This window comes from Myotis myotis, unplaced genomic scaffold, assembly GCF_014108235.1.
Source record: "Myotis myotis isolate mMyoMyo1 unplaced genomic scaffold, mMyoMyo1.p scaffold_m19_p_3, whole genome shotgun sequence".
Lineage (NCBI taxonomy): Eukaryota > Metazoa > Chordata > Mammalia > Chiroptera > Vespertilionidae > Myotis > Myotis myotis.
The window spans coordinates 54424433-54440625 of NW_023416335.1; the positions used below are offsets into that span (position 1 = coordinate 54424433).

General features: G+C 41.0%; 1 pseudogene; it reads right to left on the reverse strand.

Annotated features, from left to right (window-relative positions):
• Positions 1-3152: 3152 nt before the first annotated feature.
• LOC118649706 lies at positions 3153-3587 on the reverse strand (annotated as a pseudogene).
• Between the last annotated feature and the right edge of the window lie 12606 nt (positions 3588-16193).

Genomic DNA, 16193 nt, shown 5'->3' on the forward strand with positions numbered 1-16193 from the left:
GTGCCCGCAACCAAGGTACATGCCCTTGACCAGAATTGTACCTGGGACCTTTCAGTCCTCAGGCCGATGCTCTATCCACTGAGCCAAACCAGTTAGGGTGCTTTATGTTATTTTAAAACCTATGTGTTGCTTTGGTTCTTACTTTCTGTTCCTTAAATAACAAAAACTGTATAATGGGTCTTAAAAAGCACATTTCTATTTCCTAATACTTTACCTGACATACCAGTATACATTTTTAATCAAGTTTTCAAAAAGAATCCATTTGAAATAGTATTAGAAACAATGGATAAAATTCCTCTGCTTATAATACTGAACCTCATGAGCTCTGTTTAACTGGTATATAATATGGGTGTTTTGAAAATTTGTATGTGTACGATGTACAACCTGGTTCAGTATTTGTTATGAAGAGGCTTTAACTGTTCTTTATTTTTACAGGGAGTAGGTTGGTAATTTCTTGATGCCTATTTAAACAATGCATATGGTGTGTCTATAAAGTAAAAAAAAAACAACACACCTTGTTTTCCAGGAGATGCACAAGAAAATCTCTCTCTTGTTTATAACAATGCCTCTGCTTGCTTTACTGCATTAATTTGTCCCTAATAGTTGAGGTATGTAATGTTTAAACAACAAGGATGGTGGCAACTAAAGTTGAAACCTTTAAGGTTGAATACAGCTTATATTACCTTAGAGATTTAGAGGGTTATACTCTTGAAACTGGGTTGAAATGGAACATGACATTACAGTGACAGTTTGTGGTTTACAAAAGTTGGATGTAACGTCATTCATTGCAGTATTCTTTGGGGATTTAATTTTAGTAGATCATATGAAATGGATTAATTGAAGAAATAGTTGAATTTATATAATTTTATACAGTAATATTCTAAAGAAACAATCTCTTTCTCTTTGTCACAGATTGCTAAAATGCTGACAGATTAAATCTAACTTGAAAAATTGGGTGCACACTAATCTCTTTACAATGTTTAATAACATTTTAGTTCAAAGAAGTTAGATTGGGATATGAAGTGTTCATTACTTTAAAAGTGTAATATATTTAAGAGTTGAACTTTTTTTTGACAGATAGAGGAATAATTTTCTTCCTATTATATTTTGTTTATACTTTACTATTTTTTGTTATTATAATTTCTTATTTTGTGGATGAAAGTCTCTATGAGCCTGTATGTATAAATTTCAAATAGACATGGCTAGTTACATATGAACAATATTAATTATGAGATATTTTAATGTCTCTAAACTGAAAATCTGGAAAGAACCACAAAAAAATAATTTAACACTCCAGAAAGAATTGAATGAAGCCATTATCAGAGAAATCTTTTATTACAACAATTAGTACAGGGCCTAGATAGAGTAGGAACAAAATAAATTAATGTCTAATCTGGTCTACTGGCTACTTTCAAGGAGTGCTAATTGCTCTGCAGTAATCCTCTTTATCCATATAAGCTGTTTCATTTTTGCAGTGGCTTAATTATGGGTCATATAATTATGGAGCCACCATTAACACTGGTCAATAACTGGGGGCTTTAGGGCCAGACTACATTGGTTGGAATCCTGTCTCATGCTCTCAGTAGCTGTGTGATCTTGGGTGTAACTCATTGTTAACCTCAGATTTCTCTTCTATGTAATGGAGATGATGATAACACCTTCCTCACAGAGTAGTTATTAGGATAAATTAATTAATACCTGTGATGCTTTTAGATCAGAATATAGTGAGTGCTCTAAAATAATAGCTATTATAGTGCATACAAGAGTAATGCTTTACTTTGGCCTTTGACCTATTTTTAATACTTTTGTAAGGTCTCTAAGTAATCACTTAACATTTTAATGGGTTTATATGGTCTTCCATAGTTTACCCATTATTTCCCCAACTATTGAATATTTGTATTATTTATTTATTTTTTTAAAATATGTTTTTATTGATTTCAGAGAGAGGAAAGGAGAGGGAGAAAGTTAGAAACATCAATGATGACTGCTTCCTCCACGCTCCCTATTGGGGATCAGGCAGCAACCCAGGCATGTTCCCTGTCAGGGAATTAAACCAGGAACCTCTTGGTTCATGAGTTGATGCTCAACCACTGAGCCACACCGGCAGGGTGGATATTCATATTTTTATAGTAGTTTTTTTCTTTTATAAATAAACACAGCTATCTGTATCTCTGTTCACTCAGCCTCCTCTTCCCGGTGCCCCTGCTTTTTGTATTATTTCAAGTTTCCAGAGGTGAGATTCCTGTTTCATGTGGTATAAACATTTTATGGGTATTGAACTGCATTGCAAAATTGTCATCCAAAAAGCCTGAACCCCTTCACAATGTCAACTGCAAGCTTTGCCTGCAGCAGGGTTGGTCCTGCTCACATCTGCCTTTGAGTGTCCCTCACCTCAAGGTCACAGCCCAGGTCAAGTCTATTCCTAACTATTGTGATGGTCTTTTCTTGCAATCCTTGGCCTGGTGCCCCTTCTTCATTTCACATTAGAATAATTCTTCCTAACCCTTGTTTATCTTCTGGCACTATTAGAGTTATTCTTCTGTGGCTTCTTCTTTTTAAATAAATTTAAAAGTTTTTATTAGTTAAAAATAAACTATTTAACCAATTGTCATCTATTTGGCCTACTATTTCTATTTCATTCTGTTAGTAGACTGTGCAGCCTAGTTCCACGAATGTACTAGTAGGCTTTAAGTCAGACAGATCCTGGTTTGAATCCTGATGCTAACCTCAGGTAAATCTTAAGAACTTTTAATTCCTCATTTAGGATAAAAAACACATTACCAACCTCATGTGATATGGTTTCTGTGATATCAGGCCTGTGAAATCTTGGCTGGCATTATTAGGCATTCAATAAGTATTGACTCTTTACAATCACTACTATATTCCTGCTCTTGCTATTTTCTCAAAATAATTCCTGCAAATATTTTTCCTCTTCCATTTCCAAATTATTATAAACACTGAAATTTTGTTTTCATCTTCTCTGGCGAATTTTGATATTCTTTTTCTTTGAAGTCATTTTTACTCATTTTTCCATATTGGACCTACCTGCTTCTGCTACTTCTTTAATTTGAAATTTGAAGGGCTCTCAAATGTATGCTTTAATTTTTTTTCTTTTTTAACAGTCCTTAATGAAAGTTGTATATAAGATTTCTTTATTTCTGCATCTTCTCAATTGTTTCTTTCTTGTCTTTGCCCTTTTCCTTTGCTACTTGGAGAGATTTGCTTTACGCTCAACGATCTTTTTGCAGTCTTTGTCCGGCTTTATTCTAATGATAGCACCTTGCTGGGGTGAGTGCCCCCATGGACAGTTGTACCATTAGCTTTCTCCCACTGCACCCATTCAGTGTGGATGGCACGTTTCTTCCTGTAAACCTGGACTGCGCTGCAATTTGCTGTCCTTTGTAACGTCCTCACACAACTTGAACTTCATCATCCTTTAGATGGGCATGGATGGAACACTGTACTTCTGTTTCAGCTCTTTGGAAAGAGGAGAAGACAAAACTTTCCCAGCAAATGTGGGAAGGTGCATCGAAATGCCTCTTACGGTTCTTGCTCCTATCAGAAGTCACAAAGGGCCAGACCTTCATTTTGACCATCTACGTTTCAGTGATGGCTGCCAAAGGGCAGAGTCCAAAAAGATGCTTCTTACATAGTTAATGAGTTCTTTCTTAAATATTAACTTAAATTGGGATAAAATGTGGAAGAAGAAATCCATGAATTAATAAGAAAATAAAAGTTGTCAGTTGGGTAGGGAAGAAGGAAAAGAGGAGAAAAACTTTTTATGAAATCATTTATCTTCCCCACTAAGTAAAGCCTTTTGGTTCCGGAATGGCTCAAGATATCCTCTTGGTCTTGCTACTGCAGGACTTATGATAAAAGAGACATAGCACTCAATAACATTTTGGCTAATTATGTTTACAAAGTGCTTTTTACTCATCTTGCCCTATTTAAATTTCTAATTGTATAAAAGCATTTCCCTAACCTTATGAAACATACACATTAGTTGGAAAAATAAGGCATATGTTTTTAAAATCACATGTTAAGATTATGAAATAAATAATGGCACCAGCATGAAAAACCATGGACCCAGGGGTTTCAAACTCAAGCGCTAAGGCAATTGAAGAGCGTATGTGGTCCCTAAAGGTATTAAAATCTAGTTTAACAATAGCAACAACACCATGTTGGCCAAACAAAATTCATCTGAGTGGCACTTTGTGACAGGCTGCTTTCTGATTTGTTCACAAATTATGTTGCATTTACAGAGCCAACCATGGTTCAAAAGAGTTTATGAAGGCATTTATTTCAGGTTGTAAATGTCAAGAGGGATTTGGAGATGGGAGGCCACATGCTAGGTAGAAGAGATGGATGGAAAAAGGCAGAGAAAGAAAGTAGATGATCTTTCCTAAGGTCAGTGAGTGTTTTTTATTTTATTTGGTAGAAAATTTTTGCTTAAGACAAAAGCTCCAATCAGGAAAAGGAGTTGGTGTTTAATACTGTATGCAGTGGCAAATTATAGAAGGGTCCTCTCCCTCTCCCTCTGGAGATTAACCTAAAAGAGGTAATGTTTTAGGATGACTGTGCAGGCTGACGCTTAAGTCAGGAGATGGAAAAGCCTGGAGAAAGGGGGAGGAGTTAGAAGATGATTTCAATGGTCCAGGTGTGAGGTACCAAGTCCTGGTGGTGAAAACTGGAAAGGGAAACAAAGATTTCATAAAAAGAATTAATAGGCCTTGAGACCAGATAAAATTGGGGGCTGAGAAAGATAAAGAAATCAGAGTTCATTGACATCACAAACTTGGGCAGAAAATTAACTAAAATAATGCAACAGAGATGGCTGGCTTTGGGGGAGATATTCTGAGTGTGTTTCTAGATTTGTGAAGTAAGATATTCAAGTGATCTAGTGTGTATGTAGCTGGGGTGATCAAGATTATGGGTGCAGATTTGGTGATGAAGTCTGGAAGTTCCATGGAAGGAGGAAATGGAAAATAATGAACAAAAACTTGGGATATAATTTGATATAATTTGTTTCAGTAGTTGGACAGTGAGAGATAAAAAGGGAGCTAGTTTGAGCAAATAGAATTACAGAAGTTTTTATTTTACAAGAAAAGGAAGGGAAATTGGAAGGAGTTGATAAGGTGGAGACACCCCTTTCCCATGGGGAAGTGATTTTCCGTAAATTGTTCTCCTGCCTAAAACAAGCAATATGATCATATTGATCAAAATCCAAACCCCATGTTAGATTGCTCATGGGACAGCAAAGAAAGGGAGTTCCCTTTCTTCTAGCATAAAATAAGATCAGAGTTTAGAGTGGGAAAAGAAGCTAAAATTGTGTGTGAATTAAAAACGTTTTATTAGGATTCTTCTCTCATGACCCTTAATATCTGCTTAGGAATTTGTTGTGTTGCAACAATAGCTTTTTATTAAGAGTTTTGAGGATTGTAATTGCCAGGACCCAGTCCCTGGGTGAGTGAATGTTAGGATCATTCACAATCCTGGCAGGCATTACCACTCCTCTTCAGTGTGTGGTTCTTCTTCATCTTCAGGCAGGTGGGTGGGTGGCCTTTCCCCACCGGCTGCCTTAAGGGTGGGTATGCTATGCAATTTGCTTTGGTGAAAGCATGTGCGTGGAAGTACTTAGAGTGACTGAGTTTGCAGCCTGCTTGCTCCTCCCACTGAGATTGATCATGGACATGCATGTTGATATAGAGATGCCCTAAAACTCAAGCTCCCGGGGATGAACTGCCCTGGAGTGTTGTCTGCAATGGGGAGAGTGAGAGAAAAACTTTTGTTGGACTTTTAAACAAACAAATAAACAAACAAAAACAGCTAATTTATCTTGGTTAATGAAACAACTGAATTGAAAAAATAAAATAAAAAGGCATTATAGGATGCCTAAAGTCTCTCTTCAGTTACCTGAAATGTTTATAGTGATTCAGAGCTTAAATCTTTATACTTAGAATGTAAAGTTTTATAATCACAATAATCAAGTGTACAAAGGAGAATAATAACAGCTAACTTTTTAAAAAATATTTTTAAAATTGATTTTTAGAGGGAGAGGGAGAGAGAGAAACACTGATGTCTCCTGCATGCCCCCTACAGGGAATCAAGCCCACAACCCAGGCATGAGCCCTGATTGGGAATTGAACTAGTGATCTCTTGGTGTATGAGACGACACTCAACCAATTGAGCCACACTGGCCAGGGCATCATAGCTAACACTTAATAAGCTCTTACTGTGTATCAGGAACTATTCTAACCCCATCTAAGCCCTGTGCATTCTCTGGATTAACCCTTTTGACAATTCTAAGAGGAGATTGCTGTTAATAGGGCCATAATACAGATGAGGACACTAAGAGCACAGAGGTTTAGTAACTTGTCTACAGTGGATTCAAGGTTCAAACCCATGTGCCTCTAATTTTTAGATTCTGTATGCTTAACCACTACAAAATGGCTTCCTAGCATGTCCATGAAAAGTGAACAGTAATTAACATTCCAAATGTCTGAATGTCCTGGGTCTTGTGCTTTTGGATTTGTAAAAGCCAGCTTTTGCTTCTATTATAATTATATGCCCCTAACTTTCAAACCTCAGATCCTTTCTGCTACTAATTAATAAATTTTCTAACTAAAAGACACATACAGATTATTTTGAAGAATGATAGTTTGTAAAGATAAGAACCCTCAATTAGCCTATGGGTGGGAATTAGGCAATGCCTGGCCAAAATGATTTATAGTCACATCCTGAGAAGTAATTCAACTGATTGGTGAATTCTATACATGAAGGGATGGAAAACGGATATCACAGATAAGGTGAAAAACCTTTGGTTATTCAGGTCACTTGATGTTTTTAGTACCTCTGATGTGCATAAAACACCAGTATCTGTTATGAGGATTCAGAGATGAATGAACATGATACCTTAAGGAACTCATAATCTAGAAATTATGTGACATCAAAAATAATAATAACATTTAATATTTCTGAGCATGAAAAATGTGCCTGTATACTAAAAACGATTGAATTGAATACTGAAAATGCGTGCCAGGCATTTCACCTACATTTCTTGTTTTATCTTCAAATTAATCTTATGTAATAGTTCTCTATCTTATAAAATATGAGGCTTAGAGAGATCAGGTAACTTACCTCAGGACACACAGGTGGTGGAGCTGGGATTCAAATAGGATTTTGTTGGACACTAAGACTATGCCTTTCTTTTCTTTACTAGTGTTTCTAAAGGGGCATTAGGTTTACACTGGCGGTACATCAGAGGTTTTAATGTGGTACGTAAATATGTACCTTCTTTAGAGAGCCATCGTTTCTGCAGTTCTACTTACTAGAAGTGATACTGGTTTTCTACTTACAATAGTGACAATATGGTTTTATTTATTTATTTTTTATTGATTTTAGAGAGAGGAAGGGAGGGGAGAGATAGAAACATCAATGATGAGAGAGAATCATTGATTGGCTGCCTCCTACACGCCCCCTACTGGGGATGGAACCATGATATCCTGGTTCATGGGGCGACACTCAACTACTTTGCCATACCTGCCAGTCTGCAGTTTTATTTTTAAACTAGAAGTTTTAGGTAGATAAAATTAAATTGGTTTAAATAAATATAGTATTTAGATATGTAAAAAATTATGAAGATAGCACGAGTGCTTAAATGTGGAAAACATTGCTCTAGGCCACACTGGACTGTGGCTGTCGGAGGGCTAAGGGCAAGGAGAGGCTATGCTGCTGTAACAAGCTCCCTGAATTCAGGAGCTTAAGAAAAATGTTTTATTTATTTATTTATGGCTCACATTGTATATCCAACATGACTGGAGGGAACGAACAGTGGTGAGGGTGGAAGTGTCTCTGTTCCATGTAGTCACTCAGGAACCGAGGCTGTCAGGGCTCCCACTATTTTATGTCACTCAGTGGGAGGCTGGAGGATTAAGCAGAGACCAGATCCATGAAAGGTTAAAGAGTTTGGACCTTATTCTGAGGGCAGGTGGGATTAGTGCTTCTAATGCCTTTCGTTCTGTTCATTGCAAGCGCAGTATAAAGGCCTAAAGAAGACAATACAATGGGTTGCCTGGGGATCTATCACTAAGATTTTTGAGATTCAAACCTAATATATGAAAACCCAGGCTTATACTGCAAATAAACATGGGGATTGTTTACATCGAAACAGGGTCTTTTACTTAAATAAAGGATTAATTGCAGGGAGCTCTTTAAGAGTAAGTGTCCTCCAGTATGGGCTATGTAAAATGATTATTTAATTCTGTGTAAACCCAACTTTTTAGAAGCTCTTCTGGGATGTGGAGTTTCACCTGGATCACAATGAAGGTAACAAGTGTAACTATTTAAAATGTGAAGATTGCTTCCATTAATATAAAAAGCAACATGGAATATTTTCCCCATGTGAATGCAATGAAAGCAAGTGTAATTTAGATTCTAAGCATCTCAACAGACAGAATTTTGAGAGGCAGGGATATTTCTTCAGTGATTATTTGGGCTCCCAAACTAGTAGTGTGTTTCTGTCACAGCCCTTGCGGGCTCTCATGGCTGTCTTCTTCACCAGCTCCTTGAGGGCAGGAGCTGTCCATTTGTCTTTCCAGCACCTGACACAGGTCCCGGCTCCAAGTAGGTGCTCAATAAATATTCGCTGAGTGACTAAATAAACACCTTCTTTCATTTATCAAATCAAGTTCTAATGCAGAAGGCTTTCCCAGTCAGTCTCACCTCTGCCAACCATGACTCTCTTTTTAATCCATCAGTCCTTACCTTGCTTCAGAGTGTGCTCGTGTTGGAGATAACAGCTCAATCTTTAAGTAATCCCAGATAAATAAGAAATACACTTCAAGAGAGCCAGTGCTTTTTTAAAACTGTTGATTCCTGTGACTGAGTGAGAAAAATGAGTGCATCTGCGTAGTTAAGAAATAGATTCTAGGCACCTTAGTGTAGTTGTGTAATGCTGAAACATTAAGGCCAATTTATCAGCCATTTCACTCTCGTTAAGTGCTAATCAAGTTTATGTTTCCCCTCCAAGCTAAGTAATAGAGGAGAACTCTGATTGCAGGGGAACACTAAAACCAACTATTATGCGGCCTTGAAATGCTTGTGACTTTAATTTCTGTGAAGAGAATATGTTTATTGTGCTTAAATGTCACTTTCACAAAGGCCATGCATCTCAGGTGGGACAGTCAAGTCACTGAGACATGATTTGCAAAAAATTGAGTTCTTGCTTTGTCACTTCCCACTTTGCAAGCATTTACTTCCCTCTTTTAGGCAAATTTCTAATCCGTCTCATGTTCCTTGAAGCGGATTCCAAATTCCGTACCACTTGTGCCTTCGAGAGCTCTAGTGCTCAGATGATCTCCATTCGCTCTCTCAAGCTGAAGCATCATTTGTTATCCTTGAAATTCATGTGACAGGCCAGAACCGTGGCCACGTATGCATGTGCTGCTGAGAGCGCCCAACTGACAAAGAGTAGAGGTAGAAAGCAGATGCGCTCAAGGCTCAGATTAGCACTTGAGCGCAGTAATAAAGGACCTGCCAGTAATGAAACCACCTTGGAATAATGAAATGATTGTACACAGGGCTGAGGGAGGCCTGCCATCCAAATGCCCGCCATAGCTGAAGGAAAGAAAGGAGGACCTGGGCTTAAAGGATGAAGCATTGACCTGCCAGATGCTCTCTTTTGCTATTTGTGAAACATGACGTTGTTCAGAGGCCTTAAATCTGCATCTCTGTTTAGAAGAAATACAATGCGGGGCTCACCATATAGTTGTACTTTCTTTATGTCTTAGAGCTTCTATGTCTGGGGACCAAAAATTTTGGAGTCGTTAATCAGAGAGGCAATATGTGTGTAAACGGGAACACATTTCCTAGGGGTGGGGACCAGCCATTGTCTACAGCAGGCAGCATGAGTCCCCTCGCTCACATCATTGTAGTTTCAGTTCAGAAGGCAACACTTACAGCTATTTAGATGGAGGAGAGTGAATAGGGATGAAGAGACCAATTACCCAATTTTTCTTGGCCTTTTCTCACACATAGACGCATTCTGTACAGCACCCCAGTGTTGATGTATTATTTTAATTAATCCCAGTCTTTTGATTCCTGCGGAAAGAAGGTTAGCGACTGTAACAATGCTAGGGAGTTTCTTTATCGTAAAAGACACATAATTTCAAGCATTTAATAAGGTAGATTTATTCTGGGTAGTTCAGCTTGCACATTCACTCAAACAGCCCTCCCCAAAGACAACATTAAAAATGTGATTAGTTAGCTGCCATCAATAACACAAAATAGGAAAATGCTCTCTGAAGGGACAGCTTTGTGGAGGGCACTGCACAGTGTGTAGTAAAAATATATGGCCTAATAAGTTTACATTTGCAGGCTCATTTGTTAAAACTCTTGAATTTCTAATTTGTGTCGGAAAGATAAATGGATGGAGCCACAGTAAAGTGTGAGATTAATACTGATGGATGGGGATTCAGTTTTTTGCTAGCCTCTTACTTCCTCACAACCCAGTAGGCAGTTTATAGGAAAACCAAATGCAAATAAAAAGAAAAATGTTACCGACTCTGGTTGAGACCACTTTATCAGTTTTTTTGTTTTCAAAAAAGGCTTTCAACCCTACAGTTAAGGAAATTTCTGTATAATTTAATTATTATATTTCAGTAATCAAAAGGCCTACAATTTATAATTTGATGTTTCTAAGATTGACCCCTAGAAGATCTACTATGTGAGGAGCAGTTAGGGATAATCTTTCTCATTGCATTGCACAAAGTATTTCCTCGGTCAGATTGTCCCTAAAAAAATTTCTAGGTACAACATGGGAACAAGATGTGGGTTCTGAGGAAAAGCAGAAAAATAGTGGGAAAAGCAGAAAAATCTTCCCAGTTGAAGATTTAGTAAAACAAAAGGTGACTAGTAGCAAAGGAAATTGGTAGCAGAAGGTAAATTAATGCCTCTTTTTGCCATCTTAACCTCCCTCCCCCAGGACACATCACCCGAAGCCCTACGCAGCTCCTGGCATGGAGTTTCCTAAAGCCTCAGGAATTCCCCACCTCTCTGTCACTGATGGCCATCAGATCAGAAATGGCAGTGGTCGATGGCAGACAGAAAGATAATTAGTGGCCAAAACACGTAGTTTGTCAAAAGTCACTCTAAAATCATGAACGAGTGCTCAACACATTTGTAACTCTCGCTGTTTTGACTTAAACTAGACATATTTCTAATTAAGAAACATGCTTTAAATTTTGTGCCAATAGGTCATAAGGTCTACTTGGAGGGGTGGAAATCAGCAAGTTAAATTTCCCTCCCCTCCTCTTCTTTCTCTCCCTCCTTCCCTCCTCAGTGTCTTACTCTCTCTCCAGCAGGGAGTCACGTCTCCGAAAGCAGTCTCCAGAAAGCAGTCTCCATGCTCCCCGAGGTTCTCACTGCATCCACTGGTCTCAGCGAGCAGGAGGTAGTGCGGCTCAGGGGAGGGAGCTCTGGCCGAGGAAACAGAAAAGTCTGGGAGGCGGCACTGGCTCCACTACTTAAAACCTACATGATGGGCCAGTTACTTACCTTCTCAGAGTCTCATTTTCCTCATCTCTGGAATGGGGACAGTATTATTATTCCAAGGGCTATGTGTGAGCTAAACATATAATAGTGTCTTAGGAAGCAGTTCAGTGCTCTCTCATTAATTAAGATGAAAAATAACCCTGAGATATTAAAAACTGTAAAGGAGAATTAAAGAAAAATCAATGTAGAGTAATTGTGTGGTCATACCTGTAGATACTGATGTTATCCATAGAGCCTCCATCAACGTGATGCCTGGGGTCATTGTTAACAGGTGTTGGCAGAGGAGGTGCGTCCGGGGTTGACACCTGGGGTAGGAGCTGGCCTCTGCTTCTACTGCTTCTCTACAACAGAAGCAGCCCAGGCTGTAACTGTGACGTGCGCTGGCCTCAGGCCAGTGACCTTCATGCTTGGACTGGACTCTCCTGAGCAATTGTTCGCCTGGAGAGATTTCTGAATAAACTACATCTGTCCATCTGGCACGGTGCACTTGCTCTTCAAGGAGCCATCCCTCACCGGCAGTTTAGAGAAGGCTGATTCCAGTGCTGATTGGCTGTGTGTGCTCTGGTTAGATCAGTCCTGGGAAATGTGGGCTTGTCTGGAGATCTGCTGCTCCTCTAATCTGCTTAGAAATTAGGAGGAGGCACTCACAAGTCTAGCAGTCAGCATTTACTGAGCACTTACTATGTTTTCATAGGAATACAAGAAAATGGCCTTCGCCCATGTGTAAGAGGTGACCCAGAGTCATGTCTTTGCACCTGACAGTGAGTGCGATGGACTGGGGTCATTGTCAGGACACAGAACCACAAATTGTATTGGTGAAAGGGCAAAAGAATCCAGCTGTATTGAAATTTTTTATTGGGAAACTCTGGTCCTAAAAAACGAAGCAATATATCGAACAAAGATGAGAGGCTTCTGAGTTTTCTTCAGTGAATATTATTTGTAGAAGACCCGAAGCTGCAGATTACTTTAGGAAATTCTAGGAATAGATTTAGCATGCACTTAAGGCCCCCTTGCTTCAGGCTAAGCGGAATTAGAGGGGGTATAAAACACACAGAAAAGATGTATTCTCTCCTTTTATGGGCTCTTGATCTAAGGCCACTAGGGGAATTTGAGTTGGTGAGTGAATCCTCCTATCAACTCTAAAATGGAGATAAGAGCATTTTCAGTCTTCTAAGGTGAATTTGTGGTAAAAGATGGAGAGGCAGATTAATTTTGAAACTTCTAGGACTATATTCTCTTAAAAATTCTGAATGGTTCCCTATTCACTACAAGACAAAAATCCAAGCTCCTTCGCTCAGCGTACAAGACCCTTTGTAAATTATTCCTAAAACTTGTCTTTGCAGCCTCATCTCCTTACATTCTCTACCAGTGCATTCCGGCCTCAGTTACATGGAACTCATTTATAGGTCTCTGAGAGCACTCTGCTTGTTGGCAATGCTGTGCTATTTAAATGCTGTTCCCTACACTGGAATACTGCCCTTGGCCCCTGTTGGTACCCCTGCTTCACGAGCCTTCAAGCTCACACACATATGCTGCCTCAAATGCAGCAGAGTGAGCACCTTCCCTCCCTGCTCCCTCATGCTTACTTCTCTCTTAGTGCTCAGCTTTTATCTGGCAATTTCTGCTTGGCTGCTGTTTCTGCACATAAACATGAGCCCTCCACAGGGAGAAACCTGTGCTATTGTCCTCACCATGTGGTGTAAGGACATAGGCGCGACGAGTCTGAAGGGGAGCCGTTGTTCCCAATGAGCAAGGGCCTTGGTGCTTTGTACCTGGGAGCAACACAAGATGGGTTGGCAGGGTGGTGGCTGGAAGCAGCCAGTCATGTGTGTCATGGCTTAACACCTTTACAGATACCTTTTATAGTGTGTGTGTTGGGGTGACAAAGGTTGGCTAAGCCAAGAAAGCAAGGGCACATTAAAGTGCTTGGCAGGAGTGACCGGTATGGAGGTCTGGGATAACATTTCCCGTCATTATTCTAAAAGGCTTATGTGTTTTCAAGGGCTTTTTGGACTCATGACTGAGCATGTCTGTGGCCTTTGCTCTTTAATGTGATAACAGGAATACAGCTCTGCAGGTGAGAGCTCTCAGTCTGTTCGAGGTCGGAGGCGACTATATCACGTTAATATGAATAAAGCACACTGTAAATGTCGCTTATTGGGAGGTCACACACGTTCAAATCTGAAATTTCATTCTTTAAAACAATAAAGAACACCAGTGACTATGTCTATAATCAGTAACTTGAATCCCCCCAAATCAAGTCCCTTGCTAAATCAGAATTTTAGGAAGGATTAGTTCTGTACTGAATCCTGTAAGTTTGCTTTCAATCTTCTCTGTGTTGATATCCTTGCATATGCGTATCCACATTTGGATCTCAGTGGGAAGGCATATTTGACATTTCAAAGACAAAGAAATGTGATCTAGAAAATAAACACTGCTGTAGTAATTTTGAGGGTTGATCATCTGTTTAATGTAATGTCAGTTAACTGTGACACTGTAAATTAGCTGGTTTGATTTGTTATCAATTTTCAGTGTTGTTTAGCATTTTGAACAAAAAACAACAACAACAACAAAAACAAAATCCTATAAGATCTAGGGAGAATGGGGGTACGGGTAGGTTTTTATCTCTATGGGAAGGACTGCAGCTATTTTCCAGCATCTGAATTTAGGTTGCTTTGATTAGTTCTAAGACACAAAAGACATTTTATGGACTCACAGTTTAGGAAATTATATTCTAGGCAATGGACCTATTGCTTTATTCTTTATTTTATTTCACGATATTGGTGAACTCCCTTCCATGGAGAGAACCAAGGCCTCTCTTTTAGGTTGTATTGATTCATAAAAATAATGTTTTATGGAATTCTGTAAATAAATGTTTGCTGAGTTTTCTGCTTGTATGACATTATGGCTTTTGTTAAAATGCTCCATTAAAAAAATATATTACAATGCTTTTATGTCATACAGACCTTGATTTAGAATTGAAGTTGTCAGATCCTGTTTTTGAGGAAAACTTACTTGGAATATAGAAACTTTTATATCTAACTTTTATGTCTCTTGAAAATAAAGATAGGAATTTAAGAATCTCATATGTAAAATAAATCTAATCCAGCTCAACAAACATTTGGTGTGTGCTACTGAAATAACCAATGTGAGTATTGCCTTTCTGCCCTGTGTTATTCATTATAAGGGTACTAGAGGCTTGGTGCATGAAATTCATGCAGGAGGCGGGAGTCCTCTCAGCCCAGCCTGCACCCTCTCCAATCCAGGATCCCTCTCACAATCCCGGACTACTGGCTCCTAACTGCTCAAATGCCTGCCTGCCTGACCACCCCTAACTGCCCCCCTCGCTTGCCTTGTCTCCCCCAACGCCCCACCCTTCCGGCCTGGTTGCCCCAACTGCCCCCACCCCCGCCGACCTGGTCGCCCCTAACTGCCCCCCCCACCAGCCTGGTTGCCCCTTACTAGCCCCCCTGCCAGCCTAGTCACCCCCAACTGCCTCCCCTGCCAGCCTGGTTGCCCCTCACTGCCCCCCTTGCCAGATTAATCACCTCCAACTGCCCCCCTGCCGGCCTGGTCACCCCCAACTACCAATCCATGCCAGCCTGTTCGCCCCTCACTAACCCCCCTGCCGGCCTGGTTGCCCCACGCAGCCTGGTGCTCAGTCGTTTGGTTGCCCCTGCTGGCCTGGTTGCCCCATGCAGCCTGGTGCTCAGTCATTTGGTTGCCCCTCACTAACCCCCTTGCTGGCCTGGTTGCCCCATGCAGCCTGGTGCTCAGTCCTTTGGTTGCCCCTCACTAACCCCCTTGCTGGCCTGGTTGCCCCATGCAGCCTGGTGCTCAGTCGTTTGGTTGTCCCTCACTAACCCCCCTGCCGGCCTGGTTGCCCCACGCAGCCTGGTGCTCAGTCGTTTGGTTGCCCCTCACTAACCCCCTTGCTGGCCTGGTTGCCCCATGCAGCCTGGTGCTCAGTCGTTTGGTTGCCCCTCACTAACCCCCCTGCCGGCCTGGTTGCCCCATGCAGCCTGGTGCTCAGTCGTTTGGTTGTCCCTCACTAACCCCCCTGCTGGCCTGGTTGCCCCATGCAGCCTGGTGCTCAGTCATTTGGTTGCCCCTCACTAACCCCCTTGCTGGCCTGGTTGCCCCATGCAGCCTGGTGCTCAGTCATTTGGTTGACCCTCACTAACCCCCTTGCTGGCCTGGTTGCCCCATGCAGCCTGGTGCTCAGTCGTTTGGTTGTCCCTCACTAACCCCCCTGCCGGCCTGGTTGCCCCACGCAGCCTGGTGCTCAGTCGTTTGGTTGTCCCTCACTAACCCCCTTGCTGGCCTGGTTGCCCCATGCAGCCTGGTGCTCAGTCGTTTGGTTGCCCCTCACTAACCCCCTTGCTGGCCTGGTTGCCCCATGCAGCCTGGTGCTCAGTCGTTTGGTTGCCCCTCACTAACCCCCTTGCTGGCCTGGTTGCCCCATGCAGCCTGGTGCTCAGTCATTTGGTTGCCCCTCACTAACCCCCTTGCTGGCCTGGTTGCCCCACACAGCCTGGTGCTCAGTCGTTTGGTTGCCCCTCACTAACCCCCCTGCTGGCCTGGTTGCCCCCTGCAGCCTGGTGCTCAGTCGTTTGGTTGTCCCTCACTAACCCCCTTGCTGG